Source organism: Acromyrmex echinatior, chromosome 18, assembly GCF_024713525.1.
Source record: "Acromyrmex echinatior isolate Ae372 chromosome 18, ASM2471352v2, whole genome shotgun sequence".
NCBI classification, from domain to species: domain Eukaryota; kingdom Metazoa; phylum Arthropoda; class Insecta; order Hymenoptera; family Formicidae; genus Acromyrmex; species Acromyrmex echinatior.
In genome coordinates, this window is record NC_141869.1 from 4898873 (window position 1) to 4923111 (window position 24239).

General features: G+C 36.5%; 1 protein-coding gene across 3 annotated transcripts in view; it reads left to right on the plus strand.

Moving 5' to 3' along the window:
- Positions 1-24239, plus strand: part of LOC105144863 (uncharacterized) — a 246697-nt gene that overhangs the window by 45517 nt on the left and 176941 nt on the right. Inside the window, exon 1 of one of the 3 annotated variants that reach the window (XM_011054072.2) lies at positions 14585-16368. The exons of 1 other annotated variant lie outside the window; for it this stretch is intronic. The gene's annotated coding sequence lies outside the window, so the exon portion shown is untranslated. Of the gene's footprint in view, positions 1-14584; positions 16369-24239 lie in introns of those variants that run through there. One more of the 3 variants, XM_087415549.1, reaches the window with a different exon arrangement.

Consider the following 24239-nt stretch of genomic DNA (forward strand, 5'->3'; position numbering starts at 1 on the left):
GACATGATTAATAAGTAATACATATGTATCTGTTTATAAATTATTCATAAAGTATGAAATATACTACATTACATGGAAAGAATAGTTTTACTAAAATATCTAAATATTAAACTAGATATAGATTTGATAATAATTTGATGGGACCATCAAAATAATTATGTACGATAGTATTAAATGTAGCTTATTAGATACTAAATTAGATACCAGAATGTCAAAACTTTTGGCAATATTATAGCTCATCGTTCTTGAGATTCCTACGTAATTATTTTGACGATCCACCAAAATTATTTTCTGATCTATACTTAGCTGAACTTTTAGATTCAACAAAATCGTTCTTTCCGTGTATATAAAAGAAAAGCTAAACAGTAAATGCACGTTCTAAGTCGAGCGATAAAAAAGAAACAGGACATTAATTACTACTTTCTATTATGTCTAAATGGAAAAGTCTAAGTAATTACTTCAAATTTACACCAAACGATTAAATCGTCCATGTAATAGTGTTGGGCACACATGCACATGCGCAGATAAAATATCTTGTATGTCCGTTATAGTTTACGGCGTATTAAAAGCGAATTAGTGGTAAGCAGTACAACAAGCAATCGTTATATATGTATGTAATAGTATAGTATAACGGTAGGCGAATGGAAACGGAGGGTGAATCGGATTTTAAATTAAAGACTCGTTCATCGTCTCACTCCCACACATCGACTTGCTCTGTTAACTCTTTTGATGGCCTCACATCCGGTTATTGCATTACTTTCTCTATAGTTTTGTAATCTTTTGAATCACATATAAATGTATAATCCGTTGAAGAAAATCTGAATATTTACATTTTTATTTTAAGCGTTTACGAAAATGAAGTAAATACTTTTAAAACCCTCTTGAAAATTTTCTGAAAATTACCAAATAACTAAAAAAAAAAAAAAAAAATAAACAGTTTTCCTTTATTATTTAATTCAATAAATAATCATTGGAAAAATGGATTTAAATCCATTTGAAAAATGGATTTAACGTAGATGTAACATTTTATGAAACGGTACAACTTAAAAAAATAACACGTTGTGTATTACAATTTATGAATGCAAGTTGTGAATCTGGTTCAACTCACAATTTCATTCATGTATTCTGTATTGTTATGTTATGTACCTGATCCGTCATATCCAGATTAGAAAGGTAGACTCATCTTCTGCTGAAACTTGGTTGTTTTACGTAATTTTAGTCCTGACGAGGCGTTATATGGTAGTCCAACGAAAGTAGCAATCTTATGGGCTGCAGCAGCAGGAGGTAGCGTTCCAGTGGCTGACGTTAGCATACGTTGCACCTAAATATAGTAACGTATGGGCGAACAATATATTACGCCGACTTGCTTATACACTATACAACGACAAGGACGACCACCGGATAAAATAAATAAAGCTAGGACTTTCCTCGCGACATGATACATTGCTTATTAATTGCACATTACCGCGGATACCGGTGGCGGTGTATTTTCAATTTATATCGATAGATGATCTCTCGCGAGAACGAAGGAGCCGTTGTGAGCCGTTGTGAGCCGTTGTGATTATGACGTCTATATCGGATCGTATCGAAAAAGAATCGGACGCGCGATTAAATTACGACACGCTCGAACGAGCAAGCATCGATAACGCTGTTAAGAATATAGTAGCGCAAGTACATGCACTTGTAAAAGAAAATATCCTGTTACGAACGAGAGTACCTTAATATGTTTTGCGTTGTACGAGAGTCTTACACGCGCCAATGCGGGTAAGTTGGCATTCAGATAAAAATAAGTGTGTCGATTACAAGGTACATAAGTATGTCGATTATAAGATATGTCGGAAAACACGTACAAAATATACAAATATATTATTAACACCTGACTGTTGATTAAAATCGGAAATGACACGAAAACTATGAACGCAATGCTAACAGCGGTCGACCGTGGATCGAGAGATATTTGAATGCGACCGAGGTATCTGGGTGCAGTATTAGCAATATTATCCGTCGACAACGAGAGAATACATAGAAAGCGTTCGACATGGTAATAACACGGTTGATCACCATTGAAGCGTATCCGTACTGCAAGTAATCCATACGTACTAAAGCCCAGATGTCTAACGATTTAATGAGCATTATCTAACGGCCGGCGGAGAGTCGGCCTATTAAAATGATTTATGCACGACGACTGCATTACGCCACGCTTAAGTCTTCATCAGATAAAAAGTGTCGGACCAGACGCAACGTGTTGTATCATTCACACTAGACACGCTCCGACTGCGAACGAGCCTGCGTTATATCGTAAGCGGTACATCGACGCACGGATGTAAATTATAAACACAACATACACGTGCAAGGCACGGCCGAGGCATGCTCGAGAATTTAATACGGTATTGGATTCAGAAACTTGTAAAGGGCGAGAGGGTATTGGCACACCGCAACTAAAATTCTTTTTTAAAATCAAATATGGAAACATAGTATATTTAAATTATTATTAGCATTACATTGAAAAAATACTTAAATAATGTAATTCATAAAAATGTTTTATTTAAAAATGTAGTAATAAAAAAAGAATAATATATTATATTTTTCATACTTAGCTTTTTAAATTAAAAAATATTTGATTGAAATATAAAAATTGTGATTAAACATTTCAGAAATATTCAAAATATGTATAACATTTTGTTATAAATATTTTTAAAAAAAGGAAACTCTAATGGAATCACGACGGAGAGAACGATTTTGCTGATGTCAACATTTTTTGTGAGTGTCCTACCTAAAAATTTTGATGGTCTGACAAAATTATTTTCAGATCTGTATCTAGCTAAATTTTTGGATACTTGAGCAAAATCGTTCTCTCCGTGGGTGTGTGAATCTATATGCGTGTGTGCGCCACGTACTTGTGAGGGGATTTAAACGATAGCTCCGATAAAACGCGGATCACAGGAAGCTGCGCACCGCGACGAAGCAATCGCTACCAGCCTGGTGACTTCTTTCTTCTTTTCCTTGTTTCTCCGACGGCTCTTTCTTTATCTTAGTCTTCTTCCTCCTCTGCTTCTTCTTCTTCTTCTTCTTCTTCTTCTCTTCTTCTTTCGCTTCTTCGCTCGACCGCACAGCAAGGAGTTTCATTCTTTTGAAACCGATTCTTTTTCCTTCTCTCTATCTCTCTCCCCCCCCTTCTCTCTCTCTTTCTCTCTCTCATCTTGTACAAGCAGGTATGTTAGCGATACTTAAGTAAATTGAAGTGTGCATACTTTGCTTCCGAGATCGAGTATTTGTAGTACCGCTAGTTTATCTCCGGAGCTATCCATGGAAAATGCGACTTGGCCGCAAAGTGCTTTTAATATCATAAAGATCGTTTTGATACACTGTGAAAGACTTCTCATATATCCGACCGCTTTCAGCTTCCATATTTCTTTGAAATAAATACCGAGTTAGCTTTGCAAGAGAGGTTTTATCCTTTCAACCTGAATCAGGATATGTATAAGAAAGCTCGTGTTTCTTATTTTAAGCTACTATGTAAGATATCCTGAAACTCATTAAAATCAGACGGGGACGTTGTTTTTTTTTTGTCAGTTGGACGAATTACATTCATTCTTTCCGTCTCCCTTGCTCGCACGAATAGATACGTCCTCCATTTTTCACTCAACCTGCCCTTTTTACCTCGCACTACGCGAGTAGATGTTTTAGTCTTCCTTCTACCTATGGTTCCGTCTTTTTGCTCGTCACCTCTCCTTTCCACCGATTATGCGCCAGTAGTAGATGTGCACTGGCATCGTCTTTCTCGCTTCGCTCTTCTTCCCATCTTCCTTCCTTCTTTATCTCTTTCTCTTTCTTGTGAAGTAGAAGTAAATACGTACTGTCGTTACTCCAACAATTCTCCATCTCTGGCCTTCTGCAGAAGTTAGCCTGTTTCTCGTATCTTCCCTCTTTTTCCATGCAACTCAGCTCGATCCGATTCGCGCTCTCTCTTTTTCATTCGTGCTCCGTTCCTTACAAACTGTTCTCTATCTCCTTTCATTCTTTCAGAATCCTTCTTCTTTCTATGTATACGGTGTTTCAAAACTTTAACAGTATATTCCTGAGCAAATTTTGAGATTGATATTTAATTATTTATTACATTTTTAATATTTGTTGCTAAGCAATACGATAATTAGACTACAAATTAAGACATTTTTTTTATTTGAATATATACATTTTTGTTTTATTTTATGTGTGTCAAAGTCTGAAATTTTGTCAAATATTCTTTATTTCCTATTTCTTATAATTTCATACGTGTTCTAAGTTCTGTATGTCTAAGTTCAAACATTTAATTAAAAGAAAATAAATGCAAATTAGAATAAAAAAATCTATCTAACAAATTAGTATTGCACATTGGGTCACCCTTTATATCGTTTTAATGTTATGTATGCGTGTTAGTACATTTTCTCTCTGTCTACGTCCAACCAATTCTCTCTCAGATGCTCTCCCTGTCGAGACGAGACGATATACATATATTCACGGTTTATCTTTCTTCAACTCACGTTTCCTGCACTCTTTCTCTCCTTCCTCCTCTCTGCCTCTCTCTCTCCCTCTTTTTCTTTTCATCTCGGTCTTTCCAGACTCTCTGTAGGAGAGAAATATATTTTCGTCCATCGCACAAAACCACTATCGTCGACTCCGCCCCGCTTGCCTAATATCTCTCTTCTCCTCTTACTCGTATGTTTTCCCTGTCGTTCTTATTCACCACGTCTGATCTGAGGTCTGTCACGAAGTACGATTTTCGCAAGAGAGCGCTGAAGAACATATATGGGTAGAGCGCGATTCGATAGAGAAGAGATGTTGGCGAAACCAGAAGAAGAGACCACGATCAAGAGAGAAAGGTAACGCACGTTAGAACAAAGACTGAAGTATCGATGCGATAGATGGAGGAAAGAAGACGGCGCGATCTGCACACATGTCGCATCCCAGAGAGCGTCTGTACGAGCTGTGCTACAGCATAGTATAGTTAATGGAAAGATTCATTCTTTCTTCGTGCCAGACGTCCCGGATATTAAGAGGCAATTCGAAAGAAATTACACACTTGATTTTGAGATTTATAATGTGCACTCTCCACAATAATATAGTTATTTTCATCGTTTTTAATGAATACCATTTATTTCGTCCTATGAGTACTCATAATGGCCATCGGTATGTCACAATTTGCCTTTAAAGGGATCCTAAAGTCATTTGTTTTACCGATCATTTTATAAATAATATTTTTTAAACTGCTTTAACACATAGATTTAATCTTTCATGATTACCGGGGATCCAGGGAATCCTAACAAGGTGTGAGGCTTTAAACTATTCTTAAAATCTTTTTTTAAAATGGGACTTAAACTGTCATTTTTCCGAAGTTTAAAATATCCTTTTTGCATCTTTAACCGTGTATTGTTCCTTGGAGTCAACCTTTACGATTTTTTTATGTTAAAATTAAAAACTCTTTAAAAAGCATTTTTATATTCTACAATATTTGAAGTATGTTCAATAATTTTTGTGATTTTAAAGAACAAAAGCTGTAAATAAACGGCAATCAATTAAAATGTTGGGATTATTTTGCTCCCTGTGTGACCAACATAAAATTCTCAAGTGTGACTCGAAGGTTAAAAATTATTTTTCACAGTTAAAGTATAAATGATAATGTAGTTTAAACTAATCGACTGGTTGCTAAAAATGAAAAATAGTTGGAAAATTACGGGTTTTATCGGCTTCTGGCATCAACTCATAATAACGTTTGTTTTACATTAGTTTGTTTTGTACTTTGTACTTATAAAATCTCGGGTTCGTCTAGGGATATTACATAAACAATGTTGAGTCTAATTTTAGAATTAGACTTGTTAGACACCTTAATATGAAAGATTAATTAGAAAATTTCTACATATATGAATATATTGAATGATTTGATGTTATAATGCGTCAATGACACATAAATTATATATGTGTAGGTCCTATTAAATTGATAAAATAAGCAATTTTATGTATTTATGTATTTGAATTAATAACCTTTTATATAGATTCATTAGACTTTTATGCAATAATTAAATATTCTTGCGACATTATTTAAATGATACTAAAAGAACGATTCTGCTGAAGTATCTAGAAATTTAGGTAGATACATTTAAATGGAAAATAATTTTGTTGGACTATTAAAATAAGTAAGATACTCATTTATGATAAGCAATATTGTAAAAATTCTAGCAATCAGCTTGAACGTTCTACATAATTATTTTGATAATCCAACAAAATTTTCAGATCTGTATCTAGATAAATTTTTAGTTTCTTTAGTAAAATTATTCTTTCCGTGTAGATCAAACGATATTTTTATAGATGTTTAAACCTTCAAAGACTTAAACAATTTGTGAAATAGTCACGTCTAATTAACAAAGGCGTTCAAAAAACATTCGTTTAAAGCAACGTTTGTTCTGAGAACATTAAGCCCGAGGTATGGAGTATCGGAGTATATTTGTCTAAGATTCTTGATTGTATTATCTGCAATGTCAATATTGTATCTTGATATCGATATTTACTATCGTTTCTGTAACACCTTTTAATAATCAGTAAATATCAGTAGATATCACTGATAAAACTTTTAGTACGATGAATGTTAGTTAAATCTTTATGCCGCATCGTGTAACGTTGAGATGCACCTGCATGTTCGTTTTTGATGCAGAGTGAACGGGTTGAAGGCAAAGTTACCGCGTGCCACCTCTGTACCGCATACGGGCGGTACGGAAGCAAATCGAGAATTTCACGCTTATTTGCCGAAATGATCATGCTTCGATCGCTAGCGGCCATCTCTCGCAGGAAAACACTGCCACTTTCAGTGATTACTCCATCGATCTGACCCCGCGGCACTCGCCTTATTGGCCGATACGGTTGTACGTGCGCGCTTATTAAATGAGAGAGCGCGTGCTTTCATGAGGTCGGCAACGGCATCGCCGTGGGGCTGATATGGGGAAGTTGCCCTACCCTTTATTCACCTCTTCTTTTTTCTTTTTCTCACTTCCCTTGATCCTTTCTACCCCACGAAAACGCAGTTACACCGTACTCGGGGTGGTGCGAAATCCCGCGGCGACACTGATTCGCATGGGTCGAACGTTTCATTGTGTACGCACCCATTAAGCATTCTATTTGACTTCACCCGCTTACACATCGTGAACCCACTTCTACCCGCATTCGTCTCTCTCTCTCTCTCTCTCTCTCTCTCTCTCTCTCCCCCCCCTCTTCTCTTTCTCTCTTTCGACTGATCTACATAAATAAGATTAAGTTTCCGTGTGTTGGTTCTCTCTCGTTAACCGCATCACGCGAGAATGACTCGACGGATTTTCAACCAGCTTAGAGGATGTTTGATTTTAAATGCAAACTCCGTACTCTGCATAAAATTTGTTTAATAAGATGCGAATGTGTGAATAATACAATACATTACATAATGAAACAAAATGGAAAAGAGAGATTAATAATAAAAGCGAATATTTATTCAATAAAGAAAAATCGGTTCGTATTTTAAAGCAATATAAAAATAATAAAGCTAAATGTATCCCTTCATTTTGCTCGTTTTTTGACCTTTTTATTTCCATAGAAATTTCATTGTGTTTGAATAAATAGTCTATCAATTTTATATATTTTTGGATCTATCAGGTTCAAGAATATACAAAAATATCACAATATTCAGCTTGCATTTCATCTGTAGTAATTTTTGTAAAAAAAAAATTGTTTATAATGAAAATTCTAAAATTTTCACACCAAGAGGTACGTGTGTGTGTTTTGATATATTTGTACATATTACCATAATTACACTAATATATATCGTATACCATAATATTATAATAATGATTACCATAATTAAATATTATTATTACTGTTATGATGTTACTACTCAAATCTATAATATTTGTAATTCTATCAACAATGTATATGCCTGTTTGGCATCGAAAATAATTATAAATTATAATAATTATTATCATAAAAATAGTTGTTATAATTTAATTATAATTTACAGTTATTTTTTAAGAATTATATTTTATGATTTAGATAATTAACTTTAATTTTTAACTTTTTCTGAGTGTGAAAAGAAAAAAAGAGTAAGAAATAGTTTCCTGTTTTTATATATTCTGTCCACTGCAGGGGATTACGATTTAAATTTGATATCTAATATCTAATATCTAAATGTTTAACAGCAACGGTCTTCTGCCAACAACAGGCTTCTGCCTCTCCCTATATTTTCACAGTGTGCACCCTCGTAACGCCCCTCGTACATTTGCCCCTGTCGTATCTGCCGACACTCTTTTTGTCTTGCTCTTCGTCGCGCATATGCTCGAACTGGCTTGTTCTTTTTTCCTCCTTGACGGCTCGCAGCCTCCGAAATGAACTGCACGAGGAGGAGGCTCGTGTTAAGGGTAAACGCGCGTAGAGACCTCTCTCTTACCCCTCCCCCTTGTCCATTAATAATAGCTTTAGAAATCCGTGCCTTTCTAACAGTCTCACGTCAAAACTAACACGAGGACCTGCCCCAACTTTATAAGCCACGCTACTCGCCTCTCAATTTATTTTCTACATCGCATATTAGACTATGCTCCTCCCTCATTTATTTAACGAAATCAGGACCGATCCCTTCAGATTCAGAGCGGTCATTTGTAAAACGATGATGTTCACAGTTTTACACAAATGGATTATTTATTATTGTATAAGAAAGAAATGTAGATTTGATATATATTTTTCTTTATATATTTTTATATGCATCTTCTTAATGCATTTGTTGTAAATTATGTATGTAAAAATTAAAATAGGTAAAGAAGTATAAGAAAAGTGCAACGCAAGAGCGGATAATATTTTGCATTTTGTTACGTTATGCGTTTTGATACGTTGAAAAAAAAGAATAGTTGCAATTACTATTATCATTTAACTAATAGTTTTATCAATCATGATGTCAACTATAATAGATATATTTTTTGTAAAATTATAAATATAATAATAATTATTACTATAATAATAGTAACAATTATAAAAATTATAATTTTTGACTATAATTATTTTACCATAGAATTACAACTACAAAACACTTTTTTCTCACTGTACGTTACAGCATATATTTTCAAATAATTTTTATTGTAGCATCTTTTACAAGTAAGACATACAAAATATTGTTTATCATGTACACAATTACGTTGGTAGACGTTAAAAAATATAGCGAGCGCAACATTTTATGTATCACGGTAATTCTAACAAACTAAGAAAATGCTGAGTCTGTCGAACTTCAATGTGCACTTGCAGGGTTAAATATACGAAGCCGAATTCCACTGCCTCACATAAAAAGGAATTTGTCGCAAGACAAGCTACGAGATGAACAGGACGCGCTCAAATTATATACGACGCAGCAGTACTACCGAGAAGGCTTATATCTAATCGGAAAAGATAAAATGACGTTTAAATTAGCACGTAAGACTGATCCGATTTCATGCAACATTACCAAATAGCATTCTTGTTGATATTTTTGTGCCATTATCTACAAGTACAACATCTCCTTTAACCGGATGCTAGACACATTACTAACGATACTATCTAGTGATAAATGTGATTAAAAGAAGAAAGTAGAAATTAACTTAACTACTTTCTTGAATGTCTAGAAATTAAGCTTAAGAAAGAAGTTCTTTAATTTTAAACTCATAGAGATCTCAATGTCATTTTTTACTGTTTAGAATTTTAATTTTGTATAGAAAAATAAGCTCGTGTCAAATTTCATTCAATTTTGTGCTTAAAGTAAAAAGTGATTTCAAATTTTTATACATTTGTAAAATTTTACTTATATGTGTGTTTATAGATATTTTTTAAATTTATTATCTTAATTATTTTGTAAAGTAATGTAAAATGTAGAAAATTTGCGAGTGTTGAAGACAGTTAAAGATAAATGCTTTGTAAAATTTATATGCACATATTTAAATGTAAGTACATACATATATTTCAACATTAAGAGAAAAATAAATATGGACTCTCGAGATTTAACAATAAATTTAAATAACGAGCAATTAAAAGTAATAACTGTGCGGTAATTCATGTGCTATTATTTAACAATCATATTTCTGGATTTCTGCATTGAATTAAAACAAAACAAAAATAAATTTTTGTTTTAATTTAATGTAAGGAATCTAGAATATAATTGTTAAATAATAGCGCTTGAATTACCGCAATATTATTACTTTCAATTGCCCGTTGTTTAAACATTAATTTGTAATTTTCTATATATATATTTATCTCTCTTAATTTATTATTTTAATTATCTTATAGCTAAATAGTAAATTTAAAATAAATTTAAAAATATAAGTAATTTAATTGTTTAAAATATTTATCTAAAATTAGTAGTTTATCCAAATTCTTAAAACTAACTGATCGAAAGATTTATCGAGATATATTGCGATGCTCTTGTCATAGATAATCTCGGGAACTGATGTCACCGGTGACAAAATCGTCCTCTTTATGAGGCAGAAAAGTAAAGGAAGAGCAGAAAGGGGAGGAGAGAGAAGGCTTAACGAACCTTCGATCGCTGCTTCCGGTTACATGGTGATCATCGCACGCTTGGTGTCCGTCGCCGACAACGACGATGAGGACGAGAGGGAAAAGTTAAAACGAATCTCTCCTAATTGCCGTCCCCTTGTTCACTCTCTCGCAGGTCCCGCGTTGTTTGTCACCGATGATCCTCTCTCAACTCTTTCTCTTTCTCTCTCTTTCCCTTCCTCTTTCTCCGATATCGATGTCGAAAATGAAAGATCGACCAAACGGTCCAAGCGCCGAACGATAAGGACGCCGACAGATCTCTATAGAGAGAAAAAGCGAGATCGCGGGAAGTCGTGGGATCAGAAGGGAAGGAGTGAAGGACGGAAAGGTTGAGAGAAAAAGAGAATTAAAGAGAATAAGAGAGAGAAAGAGAGAGAAGGGGAGGGATAAGAGAAGAGGGATACTCTGAGTCGAAGAGTAGAGAGTGAGATGGAATTAAAGAGGGAAAGAGGAGTGATCTAAACGAGGACAGAGGGAAAGAGGGATAGGGCGAGGTACCAAAAGAGAGCAAGCGAGAGAATTTAGCCTTTGTCTTGTCGTGAGTGAAGAGAGTTTGCTTCGTGGTGAAGGAGTCTTCTTCGTGCTCCTCAGCTTCTTTTCGTGCATCGTCGTGCTTCTTCAAGCTCCCTCGATTTCTTTTCTCCTCCAGGCTAGATCTTCGCGAATATCTACGCTCGCCGTACGGCCTTCGAAGAGAAGATGACGGGGAGGTCGGTCTGTGTGAAACGCCAGTCTTCCCCTTAGCTGGCCAACGCCGGAAATTGACATCCGAGCTCCCCCGGTTTCCCGTCCGACCAAATTCGTCCTCGTTTGCACATCTGCCACCTTTTCTTAATTAGCAAATAAGGCTTTTTTTGCGTTAAATATTTGCACATTAAACTTTGCCTTATCTAGTGATTAAATGACTTCTAATTATAATTATCCTGTTACGCGATTTATAGTATCACAAATACCAAACAAACCACTCCAAAAATAATCTCGTTACGAACTCTCGATATTACAAACAAAAGTAGAAACCAACAGGACGAATGAGAATACAGAGCAGTTATCAATACGCAAAGTGATAAAGTAAAAAAATGCTACTCCTTTATTCCATAGTTTACGAACATAAATTTCGTAAACTGTGGAATAGAGGAGTAAAATTTTTTTACTTTATTACTTTGCCTATTGATAATTGCGCTGTACTCTCATTCGTTTGGTTTCTACTCTTTTTGGTTTTAAATACCAAACATTTTTCTCTCATAAGGGGAGGGAAGTGGAAACACGTTTTTGAAATGTAACTTGTAAGAGATAGTCGTTTGTAATCATATTAAGAATGTCAAGTTCCAGTTTAGACATCTCTTAACTTGTTAAAAAAATATAAAATAAAAAATAAATATAAAAATTAATGTGCCTTTGTACCTTTGTTTAATTAAAAGATAGTACACACCCCCCCCACACACACACACAATATTATATATATATATATATATATATATATATATGAAAATTATTATTAAATTATATACTAAAATTATTTGGAATAGTAAAAAAATATCTGCTCATGTTATTAAACGAAAAATGCTATAATAAAAACTAATTATTATTTAATAATAAAATAGGATTTTCAATATAATTGATTAATATCTTAATTGCTTCTATACATACATTATCGCTAATGTATATTCATTGGTTTATATGTTAAGAAATATGTTGTTCATCATTGACGTCTGTTTCTTTCAATAAGTCGTTTATATCTATCGATGACGTTAACGATTAGGAACTACGCAGAGTTCTTACTTTAAGACTCGATAATTCTTTAGAACAGATTATCATCGTAAGCAAATAGCAACGAGTTTAATCACCAGTGTCATAAAAGAAATTTATCTTTTTTCAGTATTGACTTAATCAGATAATACATATCTAATATATACATTTAAGTAAACAACTTTTGATGACCTATCAATTATCCAATTAATATATTAATATACAAATAAATCTCTAAATTGGTATCTCTAAATTGCATTTAATTAAAATTTAATTAAAACAATTACAATTCTAAAATTGTAATTAATTAATAAAATTGTAATAGTAGATAAGTTGGCATTGAAAACGATTGTAAATACTCATTTTTAGTGCCAGTAATATATTTTTTGATATATAGGATTCTACAAATATAGTTAACATTATAGTAATAATAATTATAAAGATGAAGATTCTAATCATAATTATTTTATTATGCTATTATATATGTCACAAATAATAATGTTACAAATATCAAATACTTTTTTCCTTACAAGGGGAGGATCAGGAGTATTGAAAACGCGTTTTTGAAATGCGATTTGTGGTAAAATAATTGTTTTTGCATATAAAAAATTTCAGACTCTATATAGCTAAAGCCTGCGGCACGATACTTTTTTTTTCCTGCTGAATTGCTTGCGTTTTAGTAAATTAGTACAATTGCATTACACAGAATGCAGTATTGTTGGGTAATTTGCTAAAACGCAAGCAACCAGCAGAAAAACATACATCGCGTGCCGCAGGCTTTAGGCACTTGTTAGTTTATTAAAAAATAAATGTATATAAATAAATATAAAAATTTTGATGTCATCGAAGGTTAATTACTTGGCAGAATATAAGTTTCAGAAAAAAGAGGAAAAAAGTTACGTATTATAATATTTCAAGGTTAATTGCCTTTTTTTTCGTTCGATGGACGGTATTAACATAGTTCGGATTAATGCGAACTCAAGCACAACGTTATTGTCCGCGTTGTTGAAATGATGATAACGCATTTATCCGAGAATTGTTTTATATCAGTTATATATCGCAAAAAAGTTAATTGATCTTAGAACATTATAATACTCAACTTTTTTTCTCTTGAGATATATTGCCTTCCCAAGTGATTAATCTAACTAAAAATTATTTTATATTTATTGTTAATTTTCAAAAACTAAGAAGTTCTGAGACCAGATTTTGGGATTTTCAATATAAGCAAAACAAAAACTGTTTTTTTTTACATTTTAAAATCGTGTTTGTATTTTTAATTCTATCTTTGTCTCTCTCTCTCTCTCTCTCTCTCTCTCTCTCTCTCTCTCTCTCTCTCAGTGTACTCTACGAGATAATTCAACTCGAAATATGATCAGTCAAATCTTCTGGAAACTGGAAGCTATCTGTGTTACCCTAGATAAATTTGTCACTTTGAGTTTACAAAGATTACTATTTTCTGTAAGCTTATAATAAATTTGCTTGTACAATAATCCTTATGGAGAAATTTGTTAACAGATTCTAGAAGTTCTCTCCACATGATTCATTCAACCGTCTTGTGAGTAATTGTAATTTTGCTTCGAAAGTGACTCAGCATTGCTAAGATATTTTTGTATTACCTCTCATTATACATTTCTGAAATCCAAAGAGGGCTCGATAAGAAAGTTGAAACATGTAATGTAATACGAATTCTAATTTAGAAACGTATGTTGCAATTATTTAAAATCTCTAAGTATCCAATATAATATTTATTTTAGATTAAATCCGCATCTAAAACCATTGAATCTTGTATGCTCTTTCGAACGTATTAATTTGTTATTCCCTCAGATAATTAGGAAAAGCTGTTATTATGAACAAGATGCGAATTACTCGATGAACGTTTTAAGATGTATGTAGACTCTACACATTTATATTTAATTAGGACATATACAGACTCTAGAGATTTATAATAGATTCTAATCTAACGAATTGAGCTTCTAGCCGTTGAGCCTGTAAATGGCAGTTGTCGGAAAATTTTTTATTTTTAGGTTTAAAAGAAGTTTTCTAAATAGAAGTTGCATATTAAGTAATATTAAAAGAGGTGTTTGATTGTTCAAGTATCAAAAAACAGGTAATAAGATTTATAAGATTTAATTGAGGTTGAAAGAGATTGAAAGTAAAACTAAAATTGCAATCTCTTTTCGACTGCGAAAACGCAATAACGCAATTTTCGTGGGGCAGCGCGAGCGGCCAGGCGCCAGGGAACTGGCGCCGCCGCGACGCGCGACGGCCCTGGCTCGACTTGGCGGGCGCGACCGAGCGCCACCGAGCAGTCCCGATCTCGGCGGTGGCCCCGTCGTAGCCATGTGTTGCGGTCTGCCGTGAGTGCTTTGCGACAAGAAGGGAGATGCGCGGTGTCTCCTCTGTGCGTCTTTTTTTCGTGTCTTGTCTCGCGGTGCGACGGTGTCTCGTCCCCGCGAAATCCGCGGGCTTTCGACGCGCGTGTCTACACTGTGCTGCGCGACGAGTCGTCGCGGCGCAAAACTAACAGTGTCACCGGGGCGGCCTCAATCGCGGGCGTCCGCTCCACCGTTGTGCGCGGACGATACCGAGACGAAAACCACCCGGGTGTGTCCCACTCTCGCCGCGCGCGAGAGGAGAACGACCGAGCGAACGAGCCGACGAAACGGAGAAAAGTGCGTACGTGCGCCGCGTGTGTGTGTATGTGTGCATGTGTGTGTGTAATAAGAGTGTGCGTGTTCGTGTTTCTCTCTACGGCATCACCGACGGTTGACGGCGGGCAAGAAGGAGCAGCCCGTTGCGTTCGCGCGACTGTTTGGCCGTATACACTTCGGCATCGTTTTTCGCGTGTGAGTGCGAGTCGACGGAGGGAACGAGGTTGGTGGAGGAGGAGAGACGGGTTGGTAGCAGTGTCGGTTCTACGAAGAGCAACTGAGCGAGAAGGGTATAGAGGGGAAGGGGGAGAGAGAGAGAGAGAGAGAAAGATAGCGTAGCCCGGGCGACTCGAGCGTGAGATCGAGAGAGCGAACGCAACACGTAGAAAGTGCAGTGCAGACAGAGATAGAAAGTGAGAAAGAGAGAGAGAGAGAGAGAGAAAGAGAGAGAGAGAGAGAGAGAGAGAGATAAAAAAAAGTATGATACACCGCGCGGCGTAGGTGTGTGCTTCGCCGGGGCTTAGGAGACGCGGGCGTTGTTTGTTTGTGTACGTTTGTGCGTGTGCGCCGCGACATTTGTAACGGTCGGCCGAGACGGACGAACTTGAGGTCGCGGAAGAGCCGCGGGGAAAATATACTGACGATATCTTTTCTCGGCGTTTCGGCGTTTCGTCGTTTCGAACCATCGCGTTGCGTTCTCGTCGCGCCGGTCGCCGGAGTATTTGTGCATTTCGGTGTTTACCGGGCATAACGGAGGCATCGGAGGATCGGTGCGCGACATACAACACACACACGGGCGAGAACGGAAGGAGTGGGACCGAACGAAGGGCGCGTACGAGAGAAGGAGAGCACGGCGGTTAAGGGGAGAAGCGCCGACTGGAGCCAGTCGGAGCGAGAAGGAGCGAGAAGGAGCGAGAAGGAGCGAGATAGCGACGGGCGAGGAAACGGCGAAAAAAAAAGTCGGAGTAATGGTGTAATCAGCGGATTGCGCTTTGCGATTTGGCGGTCGTGCGTTCGATCGGGGTGTGTATCCGTCGCGGTGCGAGAACAACGAGAGTCCGGGACAAGTTCCTTGGCGGCGGCGGCGGTGGCGGCGGCGGCAGTGCCTCGTCTGTGTGTATGTGTGTACGTGCGTGAGAACAGGGTCGCGAGGTGAAGCTCGCGGCGAGCAGCGACGAGCCGCAGCCGGCGGCGACGAACGGTTGGATTATACGCAACGAGAGGAGATATCCCGGGGATCTAATACGCTTAACACGGGAGTGAGAGAGGATACACGGGAGGAACAGCCACGGGGATATAGACCCCGCGGGGGAGAGAGAGAAAGAGAGGGAGAGAGAGAGAGGTGCGCCTCGCCGGTCATCGTACGGGTGTATGCGTGCACGCCTGCCCTCGCCAACACGCGGCAACGGTGAGTGATTCTTCTTCTCTTTCTCTTTGATATCTTACAGGCAGCTGAGAAGCTACGTGAACTCAACCCTTCCCCCCTCGCCAAGTCGATTTTTTCCTCCCTCCCCTCTGGTGGTTGTTTGATTGTGCGCGCCATCTTTGTTTACGCCATCTTAATTTTGAACTGTAAATACCTCGATTATGTATTAAAATTTGTGCGTAGGGCTGCTTGGAATTAATCGAGGTGCAGGTACTCTGTTTTTTTTTTTTTTTTTTCTGTCACGAAGATTAATTGGGACGCTGGTCTCTCTCGTTTTCGATCTTTCTCATCTTTGAATACTTGACGTGACGTTCACACACGTAGCCTCTCGGCAGGCTATACATGTAACTGTGTGTCTGTGTGAGAACAGGCGGCTCCTGCTTTACAATATGCCTATGTATGTAAGTGACTTCTGGTGTTCCGGTTCTCTGTGTAGCAATACGTTGCTCTGGTCGCTCTCGAATAGCCTCGGCATTGATATATCGATTATTAATTAGCAATAAACCTAAAAAGAGCTGGCAGGAACTCGAGGCATTTTTTTTGCTCCGCAGGTATTTCGGATTTATCCGAAATTTGCCTGCCTAAACTGGAGGCGATAATGGTATTTATTAAAGCGTTAATGTAATAATCCTGCTCTCGAGAATGCGTTAGTATAGTTAGTGCATTTAACAGTTGATTAACTGTCGTTATCACTCATTCAACATATACACAATAAATTCGTAGAGATTACCTAATAAACAAACTTCCTCATTTTCACGAATTTGAATACAGGTACGCGAAGACATAGCCTTTAATAACAAGTTATATTTTTTGATTATAAGATTATTATCATTATTTATTATCTTATGGCAGATATATATTTATGTATGTTAATATTGCTTTCTTATTTTAAATACAGCATAAAAAATACGAAAAATTTAACCAAACAAGGTAACAAAAATATAATAATAAACAACTTTTTTTTCCTCCTTTGTTGAATCGTGTACGATGACATCGGTGATTGATTTAGCTTTGAATATGATTTTCGAGTTTTTATCACAAGTTAAGTAAATATTATTCTATTAATCATCAAAAGAGAACGTAACTTAATGTTATTAAAAAATTGTTGCAAAAAGAATGATTCAATCCTACATAGAATGCCTATCGCATATAAATTTCGCGTGTGAGCCGGGTCATTGATCGTTAAGTTATGCTTTCAGTCTTAAAGTGTTTCAATTTGCTATGCTAAAAGCTAAAACAAACGTAGACATGCTTTCAAAAACTCAGTCCATAGTTCATTATATATAAGTTGGGACTCCTAGGTAATAAATGTTACAATAGAGAGCATGACAAGTGATTTTAATTTTTAAGCAATGTTGTAGTATTATTATATATTTTATTCAAATGTTATAAGGGGAGAATATAAGTATATATTATATATTTATATCATTTCTAGATTAAATTTGATAGTCTGATTATTCTTTTTTTCCTTTTAAATTAATAAATAGATTATTTATAAAGACTCATCGTGTAGTAATATACATACTAAAGACCAGAAAACCATCAAATGTGCAAAGAAATAATTTTTTTAGTAAAAGTGATGTAAAAAAGCGATATGTTTATTACATTATATTTATACTCAGTTTCTCATGAATGATTCCAACTGTTGGCCCAGTGTAAGCACAAAGATATGGTTATCTCAAGTGTGATTTAATCGCATCGATTTGTTGATAAATCGGATAGAAAGTGAGCGGAGCGTCCGTGATAAATGAGAATTCGTTTGCGTGTATTACTTAAAAAACTACTGTTAACCATTGCGGGCTTTCGGATTCCTGTCGGATAACAGTTTGCATTGCGCGAATGTGGCTCTCGCGAAAAGGTTATTTCAACAAACTCAATTCTCCGCCAAGTCCTTGATATCGCGTGAGAGTGCTGGTCTACCGTGACCACGCGTGTGTCTGTATCGTAGATATATGCCGTGTGTGTATGCGCGTATGTGCTTGTATGTGCGTGAGTGCGGACGACCACCGGCCGCATGTGTCTCTCGCGGGCAAACGCGAACACGATAGTCACGCCTGCCGCAGGCACGCACACGCACGCACACGCACACACACACATAATTCGCATTCAAAATGTAGAGAGACATCGTAAGAGAGAATTCCTGCTTTCGCGCATTCGAACTGTAGAGGTGTAAAACACGATATAAGAAACGGAGGGAGAATAAACGTGGGAATACGGTGATCGATATCAACGAGAGAGGTATCGATACGCCTCGCTTGCATCTAGCCTGGGAAATATATATATATATATATATATATATATATATATAAATAATATATGTGTGTGTGTGTGTGTGTGTGTGTGTGTATAGTTATTCGCGATATCTATCCGAGACGCGCGAATAAATTTCCGGCATACTTTCCGCATGTCGTTTGATTTTCTGTTGTGAGGCTCGGTATATTCTTGGCGCCGGCATTTCACCTTTGATATCGATGCCGACGATACTCGGGCGGAAATGTCGAATGGAAAATACTCGGGATAATAGAGTGGAGATCCCTTCAATAAAACGTGATTCGCACAATAACGAAATAACGAAATAACGGCGAAATAATCACCATTCGGCGTTAATAGTCCTCCATCAGCGTTCGCGCGACGCGCGTCTGAACGCTGCGTTCGAGCATGTAGCGACGCACGCACGTACGCATGCACGCACAGACACGCGTATGCACCTTGTATGTATGTAGACGACGCACGAGTCTCGCTCGAGGCGACGACGAGGATTCATTCAAGGCGGAGCTTGTGCTCGCTTCGCTCGCACGCGCTCGCACTCGCATCGCGACTCGCGAGCGAAATACGTTGCGTAGGTAGGTTACTCACGCGTGTCGGCCGTCCGGCTGCGTGGGAGCGGCACTTCACGCGTGCACGCGCGCTCCGGTGTCTCGGGAATTCTACATTGAGAATAAGGAAGATACCTTTTTGAATAAACTTCTGCAACGTGTAAAGTTTATACTTGAAAGAGAAACGAAACTCGCGTTCGCCGTTCTTTCGCATATTGAAAAATACAATCTCTTTTATCGCGCATATTATTGTACACGAGAGATAAAAGTGTATAGCAAACTCAAGTGTATGGCAATTTACATTGTTAAATTCTCTTGGCGATTCATAGTTTTGAATTTAGAAGGTTCAAGCGATTTTTATTGGTTAAAAAAGTTTACACAGGATGACTGATTAAACATATATTATTTTGTAGCTCATAATTGGCACGTTTTCCAATAAACTCTGCATTCTAATTTTGTGTATAGCAAAGTTTGCGTGGAATTGTAAAAATAAGAAATATTTATTTTTCTCTCGCGATACTTTATGCACAAAAATCAATGAGACATATTGTTTTAATAGGTATTGAATAATATATATGTAAATTAATAAATTAAAATATTGCTCTGGATAATTAATATTTTGATATTATAAAATCATATTACTTGAGCAAGTAATAGCATTATTCAAATAAGATATTTATAATATTAAAATATTAATTATTTAAATTAATGTTTTAATCTATTAAAATATCAACCTATTTTAATTTAATTGTTTATCACACAGTTAGAAAATTTGTATTAAATTTAACACACGTGTGTCTTAAATATTCATTCATATTTTTATGTTAATTTAACACAAGAAAAAATTAATACAAAAAAATATGACAATGTAATAATGATAATATTTATAAGCAAATTGTGAAATATATATTTTTTTCAGCAAAATTAAATTAATTATTTATGATATGTTAAATTAATACATACTCATTCATTCATTTTAAAATTTATTTTAAAATATCTTATTTTTGTTTTTTGATTCACTCATAAATTGTGTGATTTTGATACTAAGAAATAAATATGTGAAAAAAATATTTAAATAACAATCACGTTATGTTAAATTAATACTCGAATGTGTTAAAAATTTAACACAAATTTTGCAAAGGATTCGTTTTTGGATTCATTTTTAATACAAATACGAAACATTTTTTACTGTGTAATAATATCACTACATTCACTAAAACAATATTTCCCCTTGATTTTGATTTATGTTTAAAGTATCGCGAAAGAAAATAAATATTTCTTCAAGTAATTACGTTACTCAAGTATTTCTTAAAAATATTTCCGATCCGAATTGCGCGGATCAGGTATTAAATTAACAGAATAAACTGCCATTAATTAATCAAAATACAAAATAACAAATTATGCCTTTTATTAGTTTGTGCGATATCATCGAATGTATGATTGATTATATACGTACGTTATATACGTACTTTATCGTTTTTTAAGTGCAAAGGAGATATCGAGGTCTCTCGTGTATATATATCCGTTTTGTCAGAGTAATATATCGGAGTAATATGCCGTTGGATATATCGGCACGGGGCCCTTATTCTTTTCCTTTTAACATACAGAAACGGCAATCACTCGCGCGGGCGGCGCGGCGCGATACGATGCGCCGCGGCGGCCATCCGCGCCAATCTGATACGCGTGCAATGAGATACGCGCCGAGGATATTGTGTGCGCGGCGCGTAATGTTCCGCCTCGGCTTCTCTTTACGAGCCGGTCCGACCTGCCGGCTGGTTATAAACCGTCGGCGAAGCCGACGCGACGCGTTCTCGAGCGCGCGCACGCGGGGATTTGCCGAGGAATAAAGCATTCCCGTGCCGCGACTAACACCAGTATTAACTCCAGAATGGTAACGTTACCTTGCGCTTCGCGCATTCGAAATGCCTTTCGTTGCTTTTGTTTTTCTCTCTCTCTCTCTCTCTCTCTCTCTCTCTCTCTCTCTCTTTCGTTGCTTGCGAAACTCGCGTATTTTTGCGCCGTACAGTCGGCTTACTAAATCCGACAACGACCCGACAGAAAACTGTTATGCCGTTCTCTATAAATCACTCTGAGTCTACAGAATCGTGGAACGTGTCTCACAAGCAAACACGTTTACCCTCACATTATTATTAACGATGACAATACGTGGACATTTTAAAATACCTCTGGGTAGTTTATTTCGGGTTTTTTCGAAATCGGGATGTTCGATCGTTTTCTAAACCGTAACAAAAAAGTTTATTTTTTGAAAGATGAGCTTTAACTTCTTTAACTGTGGTATCTACAAACGCAAGCCTATTGTTACTGGAGACTCGTAAAATCGACTAACGATTACCATTCACATACCTGACTACAAAGATCACCTGCTGACAGCGCAGTAATTACCTATTCTAACCTTTCAACAAGATCGTACGGAAATCATTCTTAAGTTTTTAGAAAGTTAGCGTGCTGAGCGTCGATGTTTAACGGCATGCGCTCACGAGAAATTCCTACTACAGTAGGAACTATGAGATATCCTGCTGTTCGAGAGAAAAGTGCGACGACCGCACGAGGATTTAAATCGCTATTTAAAACAGCGACTGCCACCGCTATCGATTAAAGTAGTCGCTAATGCCACTACACGTAGTGGCCATTATAATGTACGACGACTGGCCGTTCAACACGATGTTATTACGCGTTTTATATGAACGCATACTTTATAGACTATTTATCGCGTAATTACGGATGGAATGTGCTTGATGGCGCGTGTACCGACGAAAATATAGATGACGATGCGTTGAATCGACTCTGTAAAAATAACTCCATCGGGCAGATAACACATGGAAAGAGGGAGACACGCAACCATGATATTTGCGTTTTATTATTGTTGGCCGTCTCTTTGCAGTATTTTCTGCACGCAATAAAACACACGGATACAATTGGCTTGAATAAACTAACACTTGCTGAGAGAAAATTATGTAAATCCATTTTTTGATGGAACCTTTTCGTGTAGTTTTTACAAAAATAGTGAGATTTGTTAACAGTTAGATGATTGGTGTTATGCGAATTTAACCCTTCAGCACCATCCCAAAATTTTCAATCATTGTGGGACGTTGAGGGAAACATGTGTTTTTTATGGTTCCGGACTACATAAAAGTCTGAAAAAATTTTTCTACACTTGTGAAACTTTTAACAATAAGTTTTGACTATAATAAAAATTGAACTGTATTTTATTTACTTTTTACATATTAATCTGAATAAGATTTTTGAGAAAACCTTTTTGTGATGTCGACCTTAAAAGGCACAAAGTGATGTAGAGGGTTAAAATCGAAGAGATAAGATTTATATTAAATTTTAATATATAAAATATATTAAAATTTTTCAGATTTTCAAAGTGTCTGAAGATCCTAAAATATCTCAGATTGACGTTTCGTTTATTTAATAAGAACCGCTGTGTAAGCTTCTACTGTATTAGTATTTGTATTTTAACAATAGAAATTTTATTTCTATTCAATTGAGAATTATCGCATAATGGTCGTTCCTAGAATTAAATAGTGCAAGGTTTAATTTAATTTTCCGTCTGCAATCTGTGTCTTTTTTGGTACAAATGAAATTTCATCCTTATTTTTGCTCAAATTTCAATTTTTATTGAATAACATTTGAGTTTAAAAAAACTATTTAGTAATATAATGGAAATGTTGAAAAATAATTCTGAATTTTTTCACAATTTTTGAAAATCTAAAACAATAAAAAAAAACAGACTAAACAAAACAGACCCAATTGCAGAAGGAAGGAGTAAAAATATGATTGCAGCGGGGGGTTAAAGTTGTTGTGAATCGATTTGTCTTTTCGAGTCAGTATCACAAACAGGAAGGAAGGAGGGGAGAGAGAGAGAGAGAGAGAATGTTATCTTACCTTACAAGATATTGATATTAACCGCTAATCGTTTTACGTAATCAGCAAATGCGCGCTCGCCGTAAAGTCGAGAACAAGCTTCGCCATGCCACGCTAATCTTCCAGATTATCGGACATGCTCACGGTAATTAAGTATGTATTACGGTTGCACGGTGTACACGTACACACGAGTGTGCACGCGTAGTCGTGTACATATATGTATATATAGCTGCACAATATATTAATTCATCGCACACACGTATCTGCGAAAGCGTATACGACCGCTACTAATGCTGGCATAATGAAACGCATCGTTGCACCGTTGGTTGCGCCGCGTTCCTTCGCGTTATGTCTCGTTGATTTACGACCTGTCCATTGAGAATCTGAGAATTTCCAGGCACGAAGCGCGATTTCGTGTGTTTAGTCACCTCGCGTAGAGATCCGCGATGTACAGCCCACGTTACAACGTACGTAGGTGTGTACACGATAATACAGGGTGGTCATAAATTCACGCAGGCGCACTGCGCCGCTGAGATTCTTCGTGCGTGGCAGTTTACTTCCTCCTTTTCCTCCAATCGCGTAATATATTATGCAGTACTGCAGCCGGAAAGGAAGACTTTGTAACGTAATTACATTAAGACAGACCCACAATTACAGTTCTCAATTATCTCAATTTAATACTGTCAGAGTTAAAATAATAACACGACTTTTGTAACTCATCAACGAATGGCAAAGTTTGCAAGTCAAGCCCCTGTCTACCAGCAATTATTATACACGATGGTGACATTATCATAAAATAACCACTTGATGTTGCGGCCAAGCTAATTTCAATGTAAACGATATGCAGCCTGAATTAATATTTGAGTTGCGCACCTCTGATTTAGCGCGACAACGTTATGCGCTCAACTATATTCATCAAAATTGCCGGGAATGCCTCGGTAGAATGCTTATAATTATGCTATAATTAATGGAAACTGATATGCAGCGCAGTTTATTATAGATATTGACGTAACACTGCACTACGTGACATGCTGCGATATCATATGATGTGGCTAATTGTTTAGATTAATTAGAACGCTGATGCATAGTTCGGCCCGCGGAGTTATGAGGGCATATATCCGGTGCATATGTATTACTCTATAGCGT